This window comes from Falco punctatus (genome assembly GCF_963210335.1).
Source record: "Falco punctatus genome assembly, chromosome: 6".
In the NCBI taxonomy this organism is placed as follows: Eukaryota; Metazoa; Chordata; class Aves; order Falconiformes; family Falconidae; genus Falco; species Falco punctatus.
In genome coordinates, this window is record NC_137585.1 from 89,839,598 (window position 1) to 89,853,208 (window position 13,611).

At 41.9% G+C, this 13,611-nt stretch overlaps 1 protein-coding gene across 8 annotated transcripts in view; it reads right to left on the bottom strand.

Annotated features, from left to right (window-relative positions):
• Positions 1-9,864, bottom strand: part of LOC308066622 (uncharacterized protein) — a 70,822-nt gene extending 60,958 nt beyond the window's left edge. For all 8 annotated transcript variants that reach the window (XR_013929226.1, XR_013929227.1, XR_013929228.1 and 5 more), the window contains exon 1: positions 1-9,864. This exon is cut by the window's left edge and continues 23,049 nt beyond it. The gene's annotated coding sequence lies outside the window, so the exon portion shown is untranslated.
• Between the last annotated feature and the right edge of the window lie 3,747 nt (positions 9,865-13,611).

Sequence of the window (13,611 nt, forward strand, 5' to 3'; positions counted from 1 at the left end):
CTCCATTGAGACCAAGTAAGCCTGCCACAGCATGCTTGTGACAGATTTTTGCAGAATTGTTTTCAATTTCTGTGTGTTTTTGAGAAAAGGACGCTCCTGATAACTGATAAATAGCAGTTATCTTTGTGCATGGCATCCTAAACACCAATCCACCCCCAGCCTGCCCCCGCTACGCAGCTGACATGCTGTTGTACTAATGCTGTTCTGCTAGAACCAGCCCAGCTGTAAAGCCAGTCCTATCTAGCAGTGGTTCAGCAAGGCAGCTCCCTACCTACACGCAGCATCCAAAGTTGTTCTAGTACGCTGACATGAGGTGTACCACAGTTAAAGAAAGCAATGCTCAAAGCAACCTCTTCAGCTGCAGCCAATTATTTAAACTCTCACAGAGCAAGCTATATAGGATATTCCTCAAAGGTCACCTCTAACAACGTAGGCCAGTGAAATACCCCCTCCTAACATCTAATACACAGAGCAGATGCCACAGCAGCAGTATTGATGGAAAACTTTTTCTCTACATGGAAATGTGTGATCTGCAACTACTATTTTATGATCCCAAAGTGAGAAAAAGTATGAGAGAACTGGAATGACATTGCTGTAATCTATCATTTCGGTCAACCAGTCTCAGGCAGTCATTAGATGCCAGTTCTCTACAGCAAAGGCAGTGTAAGAATTTCCCATTCTGTTCATCCACCCCTGCCGCAATTTTCTGCACCCATCAGTTGTACAAGTATCTGCTGGGAAAATATTCTAAACTGGACCAGTAAAATGGCTGACACTGTAAGAATGGTCAGATAACATAAGAAGCTGTTGGACGATGCTGCTATGGTACAAATTAAGATGCCAGCAGTATACTGATGGACTGGGGAAACCTTTAGTTCACAAGCAGGACAAGCAGGATCTTTACTAAGTTGCCTAATCTACGGAAACTGTTGCTCCAAAGTTTTTCCATGATGTAGCATTTGTACATGGGACTTAGAGATTGCAGAGTGAAAAGGGAGAGAGATTTTTTAAAAAGCAGAGTTGTGAAGTCACTCAAAAGGGCAGATGCAGCTTGCAACAGTTACTTTACACTTTATATCTCAGGAACTGACAGTAAAGCAGCCAGGTAAAAGGACAGAGGACGTGGGCTCCATATCCCCCTTCCAACTAATATCTGAAGCTGTGGAATTGCACATGGCTTGCCAAGGAGAAGATTTTTCTTTTTCACTCATCCATCTTGCTTTCCTCCTTTCCTTTCTCCTTGATCCTAGTCACTTTCATCTGCTCCCTGCATTCTGCCAGCTTTTGTTTGAGATGTTTTCAATTCACTAATCCAGTAATTTTTAAACTTACTTTAGGGTTTTGTCTTCTCCTGGGCACATTTAATTGGATCACATATTGGACTGCTGCAATCCAGCACAAAGCAAGCAGTGCATAGCTAGGAACCACAGAAGTGGTGGTGGGTACCGTCACATTTAAACCGCTTTGTCTGGCTCATGATGCTGCACGGAGCCATACGCTGGATACCTAAACTCAGGTAACGTTCTCAGGCTGTTTTCAATGGGATAGGATGCTGCAGTCAGTAGCCATTGAAGGTGATATTGAATTGTGGTTAAATTCTTTGGGTCCTGATTTCAAGAATCTGGAATTTTCTACTACCTGGCAAGAATTAGAGACATTTCTGCAAAACAAGCTTTTTTTTGCCCTGGCTGCTAAGTATTAAACATTAGCATATTCTTGAAGCTTGGCGTAAAGTATTTCTTTGAGACTGTTTTTTATAAAACATATCCATCTGCAATTATAAACTAAATAGCTTTATAATTAAAAGACATACTTGGCCTTCTTTATCCTGTGAAGGTTTGCGTGAAATTGGAGCCTTGCTGTGGTTTTTTTTTTACATAATTGAACCTTTTCACAAATGACTTCTTCATAGCTCTTAATTAAAATGTATATTAGCTTTTTATTTAAAGAGCACAAATTCATCAAAACGAATAACAGCCCAAGTTGTCACTGAATTGTTGCCTCTGTGTTTCCTTGTCACCTAGTTAAGAGATGTGGAAAGTAATGCAGAGGTGTAGATGACATTTCATTCTTCTTCACTGGCGTCACTGCAGACTCCCAGCACTTCTCCACCTATCCTCCCCCAGGACCACAGAAACAGCAGCTCCTTTGGAGCATTAGTGCTGTTTGCAGTTCACTGATAATGCCTTTCTACTAAACTATTGTTTTACCTGCCTTTCACCATTAAAAGTGTTCATGCCTACATTAATACACCCCTTCTCTTTTCCAGAGCCCTAAGAATCATCTGTCAAAAGTATTTCTACTCAAACAGAAGAAAACATAATCCCCTTCCTTGGACAACATGTTAGTTTAAGTTACCTTTATCTCTCCTATGATAGTACTACTTAATTTCAGAGCAAATTAATTTTCTTTTCTGTCATAGCCTCCAACCTTGTCATATTTTGTCTGCATCATAGCACAGTACAGTAAGTCTATGACAAAATATGAATTAATTTTCCGTGGCTGCAGGAAAAAATTGTGTGGTTTTGTAGGCTGCAGTAATTGGGTGATCCTACTGGGACGCCCTCTTTGTCACTGCAGGATTTGAAGTGGCAGGTGTTTAGGTGTGATGCAGATTCATCCTCTCATGCCTGCACTGCCTAACAGCATGAAGGCAAATCCAAAGCTTCCAAAAGCCTGTAAAACTCTGATAATCCTGCTAAGATTTACTGCAACTGTTCAAGAAAGAGATACGAGTGAGTCCTGAGATTAGATAAAAAAGAAGCATTTTTTTTAAAACGATAAGCAAGTCCACTCTGAAGGAAGAAAGTCTGTAATTCACCTTAAGTATTATCCAAGGAGAAACTAATTCCTGTCAGATGCAGGGTCAAGTTTTATGTGGAGCCTTTTTGACTTGTAATCAGTTTGGCTATGAATAAACATATGTGCTCTGAGTAACCGTGGAGTGAAGATAAAATATGACCACAAACACATCTATTCCGACTGTCTCGGAGGTCTGTGGAAAGGCTGCCATTGATTTTGATGGGATTTGGGTGTAATTCTGTCCTTCAGCACAGGTGCTTTTATTCAGGACATTTTGGTTCTCTCAGTGTCAGAACAAATGCAGCCCACATTATCATCAGAAGAAATCAGAAAAGCACGGTACTTCTGAAAATTAAGCTAGCAAATCTTTCAGAGAGAAGATGTGTTACCTCCAGGTGACTCCTTCTCTACTGGTGATGAGCACCAGTTCAAGTGCTGGCTTAAATGGGAAAAGGGTTTTCAGCACAGCTCAAAAAAGCAGGCAGAGATTTTCTGAAGTTGGAGGTCGTTGTCCTTCCGTAAGTGGCATTTTGTTTAGCATACAAATTCTGGCGCACTCATTGATGACAGCCATCACTAACCAGTGGATGTGCTTTCTAAAGTGGAGGGAATAAAAATACATAATTCCGGTTTGCAATGGCCAGTGCATTAACAAAAGGGTTCACTATTTCAGTGATTTCTGTAACTATCAACACAATGTCACAAACAGCTGTTTCTCAGACACATCAGCTATAAAAGTGAATTCATTTCACCGTGCTGAGAGCCACGTGCTAAGTTCTTCCTGGTACATGACAAACAGGGTCATACAAAATTTAAAATCATACTTTTGATTGCTAGAGCAATGGAAAAGAAGAAAAGAAAAAAGAAAAAATCATTTTCTATCACTTGAAATATTCGTATTTAAACTTCTGACTGGACCAGAAGTTCCAGGGAAGTTGTAGGGCTTTTGAGGCAAGGCTGGAAGCATCTATTTAAAGTAGATCAAATACGACAGTCATACTGGTCTACTCTGACCATAACGTTATTGGACAGTAGGTCAATGGTTGAGCCTAACTTTGGCACTCTATATAGCCTGTTGGTAATTTTCTGTTACAAAAAATTTGTGTCAGAAAGCATTCAGAAAATGAAAACAAAACTCCTTGTGGAAACAAGTCAATATCAGTGACTCTTTCCACTGAGCAGAAGCAAAGACTCCATAGACCCTTGTCAGTCAGACTGGATTCCACTGGAATATTTGTAGTTTTCAGCCAGCTTATCCTCAGCTCCCAGCAGGATGAACTCCTTGGGGCCGTACCCCAGCCATCAGTCCCTACACACCGTCTGAATCACGCGACCTGGGGAGGCAGGAATGATGGGGATACCCTGGCTGAGCAGCCTGGGTGTCAGCTCCTACCTGGGCCACCCAGGGCAGTCTGTCAGCTCAGTGCAATGCCAGCTCCTAGTAGCACCGACACCCCTTGTTCCTTCATCCTTCCTCCTTTCCCACTGCATGTCAGATGCTTTTCCTGACTAGTGCTGGCCACTGAAGGACAGTTCCTTCTGCCAGACCTCTGCGCTTCACTGCTGGGAATAGCTGTGGGGGTTCAGGTTGGCTGAGGAGGAGCCTGCTGTCCTGTCCTTAGGATCACCACCCAAAAACGATGGAGCCCTACAGTTTTGCCAGTTACTCTGAAACTACTCCTAGGAAAGGGTAGGAAAAGCCAAAAGCAAATCTGTATACTACCTTCAATCACCGCAACTCCGCTGTCTGTGGAAACAGTTGGACAGAAATGAAGGGAAACGAAGCATGCCTCACGTGGCGGCTCTGTCGGCATGGTCCAGCTGAGAAGTTGCCAGCCACTCCCAGTCCTTCTGTTGAGGACACTTTCATCCAACCTCCTGTCCTCCATTTGTACTCTTGGAAGAGGGTGGGATTAAGGAAGTCCTGGTTTCTTTTACAATCCAGCTCCACCTTTGGTTGAACTCAGATTCAGAACTCTCCCTGATTTATTGTTTATTACCCCAAGCAGAAATATCTCTACCTCCCTTACACAAGCTCATTGCCTGTCACAACCACTTGGCACAGGTAAAGCCTACTGCCACTCTCAGCTGGCCTTGGCTGACCAGAAGCAACCATGTCTGGCTAAGCCTTAATGAAGTGCTGATTCATCATAAGAACTTTTCTGGGGACGTCACGCAAAAGCAGGAACAAATCTTGTCATACGTAAACTTCAAGCTCTACATATACATCCAACTTGTTAATCATATTTAAAAGGATGTCACAACCAGACTGATACATGCTGTTTAGTACCAATGGTCAGTGCAGACAGGATGGTAACCCCCTCTGGGATGACAATGAATTTGGGGATCCTCATATCATCCTCTCTCCTATGAACTTGACTTTAAAGATTGACTTTGAAGACAATTAAGTGAAGCTTTTGTAGGTAACTAAGAACAACTGGATTTGAAAGCCATATGCTTTCACATTGCTGGAATGAATCATTGCAATATTTCAGAGGCACGTTTTTAACTCTTCCACTGGAGGTTTTTGTCACCGTTCTGACTATAGCTTTTCAAAGTATCAAAAAATATAGTAGGATGGCAGTTAAATTTCCTGGACTCTGAAAGCAGACACTCAAAGTTTGGGTTTTCTAGGAAGCACCTTTCAAACAACACACAGATGTAAGTGATGCAGCTAACTCAAGGCATGGTAGACAGCACATCTGTAGCCAAGCTGTCTGAAGTAGTTGAAAGAAGACAAACTTTCAGTCATCCACACTGGAAAATCATAGTGTTTGGTTTTCACAAGATAAAGAGACGCCTGCATTGTTTGCTACTGAAAAGTGTTGTTTATAGTCTGCTTAGGTGAAATAACGTACTTTATTTCACGAAATTTAAAAGAACTGAAGAGTTACTTTTAAAATAGCATTCTGTGTCGCCTGAAAGTTTTTACTGCAAAGCATAAGACACAGAGGTAAATGTCATCTGCATCCGGAGGCTGAGAGCTAAACTGGCAGTGCTTACATATGAAACAGTGAATAATACAGTGATAGCAGTCTGCTCTTCTTCAAATACGAGCTTGGAGACGTCAGTGCTGGTACTCGTCAGAGTAATAACATTGTGCATTATTAAAGACAAGATCTCAACTGCTGCTTGATGTTAATATAAGACACCTGAACATATTCTGAGAGGCTCCATGTCAGTCCAATATGGGCACTGCAGTTTTTACTTACAGTATAATTACCACCTTCTCTTACACTTTGAGAGTTTATTTCCTGTTTTGTCAGGCAATCATTAATCTCTTCTCCTTAAAAAAAAAAAAAAATTAAGATTGAAAGTCCAGAAATAACTTGTAAGAGCTACCTACAGTTCTCCATATCTTTATTTGAAGAAGAAGAAAGTTTAGAGTCAGCTGAATCTCTGTCCCACCGTCTTCACTTTTCCTGGAGTAGAATTCCTCTGTTCCTGTTTTCCAAGACCGAGCAATACTGGCAGCAGCTGTGAGTAGATTCGCAAAGAGCCTCATGCAGGATCTGAGTTTAAATTCTGGCTGTTCACATGCTGTGTGCTAGCATATGTTATAAGCAACTATAAATTGTGTACAGATGTGTGCTAGAATTCCAGTGTAGCCAAGCTAACACTGAGTAACATCTCGTGTGCTTTGTAATTATACATAATGAATGTGCTGTCATAGAACAAAGTCCATGTTTGTGGCAGTATTTATCCACTGGCTTTGGAAGCAAGGGGTAAGAATTATGGTGTGAATTTTTAATCGGGATTTTTAATATGAGATATGCAAACCAAAGAGAGGAGGCTGATTTGTGGACAACGTTTTGTATGAGAGGCTGTGCTTAAATGAGCACACAAATAGGACTTGAAAAAGATTCATTTAGAATATGTTTTGGAAGTCTAAAGGCAAAAACATTTACATATGAGTAAAAAGAGAAAGTTTGTAAACATTGTCCTAGTTGGAAAAGCAAAGTGCCAACAAACAGAGGGAAGCACAGTAAAGGAAACAGGCGGAGCAGGCAGAGAAAGGCCACTGTAAGGACCAGGAAGAGCAGGGCTGAGGGGCTATGAGCTCACTGTAAAGTAGGGTTTGAAGAAGAAATGGTGGGAATATTGACCGTCTTTATTGCCTGCTGCATGGAAGGGGCAGACCCTCATCGCCCGCTACCAGATATGCCCTTTCCATGGGTCCAACAGAACAGCAGCACTGCTTTTCTCTTCTGGCCAATGGAAAACACCAAGTAGATAACAGCCTGCCTAAAAGAAATAACACTTTTCAGTGAGCTGTGTGAACAAAATAGAGGAAAAAGCAAGGTAAAGGCCTGAACATACTCTCAAAATGTGAGCACAGGTTAGCTAGCAGCTGTCAGAAGATCAGACTTCTGTGGCCTCTCCCACTCAGAGCCCTCAGGAGAGGACTCTCAGCATGTGTTTTATGCTAATCTAAATCAAGGTTGCTCTGGTCTGACCATCCTTCTCATTTGCAGCTTTTTATGCCCTTCTCCTCTGTGTCTTTAGCACAGGCATTCATTTGATTGCATACTGAAATGGTTCAGGGAGCCGGAAAACCCCAAAACTTACCATGAAATAAAATAATTAGGTTTCAGCCAGGTAAGTTCCCTGAAAAGGATCCATATGAAGTCAAAGAGAGGCCAGGGCTGATGCAAGAGAGGGGACGGAGGTGTGCAGCCTTGGCCCACAGGGAAAGTGCAGTTTACAGTTACTGAGTCCTCGATTACCTTAAGCTGCGGTGGAAGCACACCACGATGCCTCTCGGCAGATATCACAAGCTGCTTTGAAAGCCCATAGATAAACTTTTGCCCCTTTCAGGTAACAGGGAGAGAGAGACCTTTTTTCATAAACCAAGATGCTTTGTGTTTCCCCCAGGTTGCCGTCCTGGTTGAAAGAGGACTTGTGGGTTTAATGAGAGTGTCCTCCAAATAGACAGCAGCAGCAAATCATTAGTGAACAGCATCAGCTCTGACAGAGCCACAGCTTTCAAGATTCATCCTGTGTTTGAAGGTGATTTGCTACATCAAAGCTAAGAAAATATAATAATAAGAGAAAGGAAAAAAGTCCATTACAGTTTGGTTATATCTTGCGTTTTTGTTATTCAGCTTACCTTTTGGTATAGATCTTCTTTCTGCTTGAATTACACATTCCAGTGCATTTCTCCATAGACACAGTATTTGCATCATTTGGCAGAGAACATGAAAACCTAAATGACGATCAGACTTCCCAGACTGCTGGAAAGGGTCTGTTAACAGAAAACGCATGCAGTTCAATCACATCATATTAAATCAGCAGCATTCTTAACACTGAAGCATGGCATCTTATTATTTATTGACTGTTTACTCTTGACTCCCTGGGCTTGTACCTCACGAGCCTGATTAGCTACATATCTGATGGTTACGTTTCCTCCTCTGTTAACATCGTTGGCTTAATCTGGGCAGGTCATTTTGCTGACCCACTTTGTCCAAACTTGTGATACTGCTTGGTACCCTCAGAGTCTACCTTACAACGTTGATACAGCTTAACACTGGCTGGTCTCCAGCCTCTCTCTGCTGCAAACAAAAAGCTGAATAGTCCCATCTCTTATCTGGGAGGGCCAGCTGCAGCTGTTCTTCCTAGCTCAATTTTAACTGTATATTGCTGAAAGAGTAAGCGCTATATACAAATTCAAAGTGAACATTTTGAAAAAATATCTATGGACAACACGTAAAAGCACAGAAGAATTAACAGTGGGAAGGGCTGTAGTTCAAAAATCCCAGGTAACATTAGCTTGTCTGCCTACAGACTGTACCAGTCGATGAGCAACATAGTTTTCTGCCGTTTTATTGTCCCACTGCCTTTTTTCCCCAACGGATGCTATGCTATTTCTTTGAGACGTCTCACAAGGCAAGCTATATCTGACCACATCACGTAGCGATGTTTCCTGACTTTCTGGAAGAACTGGGCTGAATTACATGACATTATGCCATATAATGATGGTCATAGGCAGCACTTAAGCAGTTGCTAGGCCAGGGTAAACTGCAGCAGAGGAAGAGAACTCAGCGACAAATTTTGACTTGAGGAACTTTTGTAAGGGATGGTCTTTCATCTAAGTGTTTTAAACTTCAGCTTAATAGTGTCATTGTGTTGGGCAATTGAGGAGTTCAGCAGCAATGTGCAGGAATCCACAAAGAACCTGCCATCAGCTTTCAGACCAGAGTCATAGTAGAGCTGGTATCAGCGTACAGGGTAACTTGGTAAGAAAGCAAAATATTAAGTTAGTGTATCATACATGCAGAATAACCCTGACCTCAACAACAACAAATCAGCTACTGTTACTGGTCCTACCCATTTTAATATTTTTTAGAGAAAAACAACATAAGAGGACTTGCTCCATCCCAAAGGATAGGTGTTGCTGCACGAAAGCAGGACTAACTACATTGTTAGGACTTCAGCAGTAAGATATAACATGCTCTACTGCATTCCCAACCAGCATTTCCTACTTAACAGATAAGGAATTTGTTTGGTGATTAAATTATTTCCATCAAATGCCCTCCTCTTTCCAGCTATGCTGGTTGTCCTTTTGTTGTTCTATTGACCTCCATTTTCCAGGCCATTGCACTTCCAAACAGCAGCCACAGAAGCATTATCCGATTAAGGAAACAATTAATTTGCAGATTTTAACATATCTGGGACCTTACTGGTATCTAGTTGCATTTCTTCATCAGCTGGTTTGTTTCAGGAGATTTTGCATGCCTTCTCTACCATTTCAGTTGATCACCCTGGTTTATTAGAAGCAATGCCCTAGTTGCTAGGAGCAATGCCCAAGTACTAGACTGTCGAGGACTGAAGGCGGTGGGCTGATCAGCATTGATAACATGCAGCTGTGGGCTTGCCTCAGCGGCAGTGGGTTGATTGACATGGATGATGTGCAGCTGTAGCTCGCTCCTGCGAAGTGGTTAAACAGCCCTGAGGAGGGTGGGAGAGGGGGTTGGGTGGAGGAGGAGTAGTGTGGTCTGGCCTCTGGAGGAAGAAGAAGAAACAGCATGGATGCTAGAATCTGACTGAAGGTAAAAGCCTTGTTGCAGCCTACTAGTTTGATTGCACTGCAGCACTAGACCACTGTCTTGGTTTCAGCTGGGATAGAGTCAATTTTCTTCTTAGTAGCTGGTGCAGGGCTGGGTTTTGGATTTCCTGTGGCAGTAATGTTTATAACATGTTTTTAGTTATTGCTGGGTAATGTTTATACTAAGTCAAGGAGTCTTCAGTTTCTCAGGCTTTGCCAGTGAAAGGGCTGGAGGGATGCAAGAATTGGGAGGGGACACAGCCAGGACAGCTGACCTGAACCAGCCAAAGGGATATTCCATACCATGTGGTGTGATGTTCAGTATATAAAGTGTGGGGGGTGTTTGGCTGTGGCCTGCTGATTGGTGCTTGGGAACTGGCTGGGCATTGGTCCATGGGCGGTGAGCAACTGTATTGTGCGTCATTTGTTTTCTTTTCTCCCTTCCCTTTGGATTTTGTTCCTTTTCCCTTCTCCCACCTTTTCATTAAAGTTGTTGTTGTTATCATGATTGTTATTGTTGGTTTTTTTTTTTCATTTTACTTCATTTTAATTATTGTTCTTATCTCAACCCCTGAGTTTTACATTCCTTCCTGATTCTCCTCCCCATCCCTGGGGTGGCTGTGGGGATGTGGCGGGGAGTAAGTGAGTGGCTGTGTGGTACTTAGTTACCGGCTGGGTTAAAGCACGGCAACCACATCGCACCTGATGTGCAATAATGTAGCTCCAGAGCTCCCCAGATCTCAGGCTGAGAGAGAGAGCTGCTTGGAAGATTTGCTGCGGGAGGTGATTGTCTTGCCTAAGGACAAGTGAGCTCAAACTTGAAAAGGTGACATAAGCACCACAGCTGAACTTTTTCTGTAAGGACTTTGGTATGGTCTCCCCACTGCAGCAGGGACACCGTGTTGCCTTGTGCAAAAAATGAGGCAGGAACGTGATTTTGCTTTCCTCCTTCGTGACACCATTGGCCGGTATCTGTCTTTGTAACCAAGAAACAACAGCAACTTTAATTGGGATTCATCCCTACACTATGCACGCGCTCTTTTTGTCTCCTTCCATTTCAATATTGAACCAGGTTGCAGAGATGAAATCTGGCCCTGTGGTATTACTCAAGGTGAACAGCTGAAGGATTCAGATAGTCGCTCTCTGAATGAGCTTGCAGAGGCTAAGTAGCTAGATCAGGAGAGTACAGGTGGGAAAGCGATAAATCCCACAATCAGAGGCATTTACAACAGGCTATGAGACTCTTCTTTGTGCTGTTTGTTGCTTTAGGCTGGGATTTTTAAATCCCAGTCTTTGTTGTTTTCCCAGCTTTGCTTGCTCAAGGCAAAAGTGATGGTTGAATACCTCACGCAGAGGCTCCTAATTCTGACTGGGATATCCAGCGATACACACTTAAATGAGAAACAGCACTAGTGTGCAGGATTAGGTCGTTCTGGTCTTACTGCTGCTGGTATTTCACCGCTTTTACCATATGGCAGATGTGTTCAGTATGCTATTTTCCTATATGGGATTTCAGCCTGTATGCCAAAGCTTAGCATGAGGTACACTAAAGGCCACATTTTGCCTGATTTGCTCCCCTGCAGTTGCTGACCAGTCCCCAAACAGCAACAGAAACAACATGCTGGATTTTCTTGGTTCTGAAAACAGCATCATGACAGGTTAAGCAAATGTCTTTTGGCCGACCCTGATACTGAAGGAAAGCAAGTAATTTCTGAAGACTGGCTTGTAATGTAATTATCCCTGTATGGCATAGCTTTTGGACAGCGGTTATTTTTGCTGTTCTAACGTTACAGCTACAGACGTGATTGCTAAAGTCTTCTTTTGTATGCTCAGAAATAAAGGGTTATTGCGCAGGAGCTGATTGCTAAGAGTGCAGCTTCTGGCTCTCCGCAACCGTAGGAATGATGCGCCCTCCCGTGTACCAGCTCCGAAGTGTTTTTACAGCTACAGCGTTTGGAGACCAAAGATGCCTCTCTAGAGATTTAGAGAAATTTTTTTTTTTTTTTTTTTTTTTTTTTTTAAAGTATTTGTTAAATAGCAACTCTGCCAAAAAGTCTCTTTCAGTCATCTGGAATTTAATGATAAAATTTTTAATGTGGAAGAAATGGAGAAGCTTAGACTTGCAAAATAGCAATAAAAACAGTGGGGCTGGCTCCCCCTCACCTGGCTTTTCTGTTTATGCAGTGAACCCAAGTCAGAAAAAGGGGTGGGGGGGGAGGGGGGTGGGAAGAGTACATTCCCAGAGTTTTTGCTATGCCCAGGGATGGTCTAATAAGATTTTGTACATCCACCTTTCATAAAATCAGTGAAACTTCTGCAAATAGAGCAGGTTAAAAAAAAGAAACATTTCAAGGTAACAGACACTTTGCATAAATTTCTTTAAAGGATTGTAGCATCAGATGTACATTTTAATTTCAGGGAACCGGTAGAGTTTAGCTAGAACTCCTGAACAAATCTTTTATTTTTTATATACTTTGATTTCAACACCATCATCCCTGTATCAGTTCACCACAAAACATTGAATCAAAACAGTGGTCGTCAGTATCTATGTCCAACTATATCGGTTACTGCATTTTTCAAGAGTCTATGTTTTGTCCTAGAATATTAGAGCATATCAGTAGACTGTAAGTCTTAGCTGACCATGAGAGTCTTTGTTGACAAGGAAAACTCCTGGAGATAATTCTAGTTCAAAATGCATAAGAGTTATGCAAGCTATTTCTTTGTATTTTCCCTCTAAAAATGGCACGGAGTGGGATGTGGAGGTATCCCAAGTGCCCGTTTTCATGTAGCTGACTAGTCCATCGCTGCTCTCAGCGCATCTCTTGCCCGGAGTGACTGGGAGCAGGACACAGGTTAGAGGTTGTCACTGTCTCCATATCTTTGTTTCTTCATGGTCCCTGGAAGCAACCTAAGGAGGTCAGCTGAGTAATTGAGTACCATGAGTAATACTTTTTTGGGTGACAACATAGGTGCCTCAAAATGTGCTTTGCCTTCTCTCTTTGCACTGCTATCCAAAGTGGTACAAATTGCACTAGTGTCTCTGAGTTAGAGATGTATTGGACTGCCTTCCTTTCAACAGATTATCCAAACAGATCAATTTCTGTCTTCTTTTCTTTTTTTTTTTTCCTCTTTCAAAAGAGAGTAGTATTTTTGTCTTTGGATGGTTTTCAGGCTATTTCTTTTCATCTGCTATTGTAGGTTGGGAAATTCTATATATATTTTTTTTTTTTCCCCATTGATCTATTTTGCCTAGTCACCATAAACTTCAATCTTCTTCCTCTGCTGCATTTATTCCATCAGTTGTCTTAACCTGCAGTTTCTTTAATAGCCCTTGTTCACATATGAGATTTTCATAGCTTTGAGCTACTTCATTTCTCTAGAGAGGAAATTAATTTGCACTTTAAACATAAGCAACACTTAGTCTCCATTCAGACACTGGTAGCTCTTATGCTGTGGGCTGCCTCAGATCTATCAGTAATTTTTTTTTACCTCAATTTGTTTCTTTCCTTTAATAAAAAAGAATGTTAGTGGAACCTGATTTCAGATCCTGAGATTACACTTCCTTTCACCCAGACCAACCAAGAAAGAAACTTTACCAATTACTTCTGAAGTTAAAATCACTTGCTTTTCGATAAGCCAGAAGCCGATGCTGTATCACTTCCTCATTCTGCAGCTCCTGTTACTATGTCTTAAAAGCCAGAAGGAAAAAAGCTTATAAAGAAGACTCTATAAAAGCAGAGATTGAAGTTTGTGCTATTACTAAA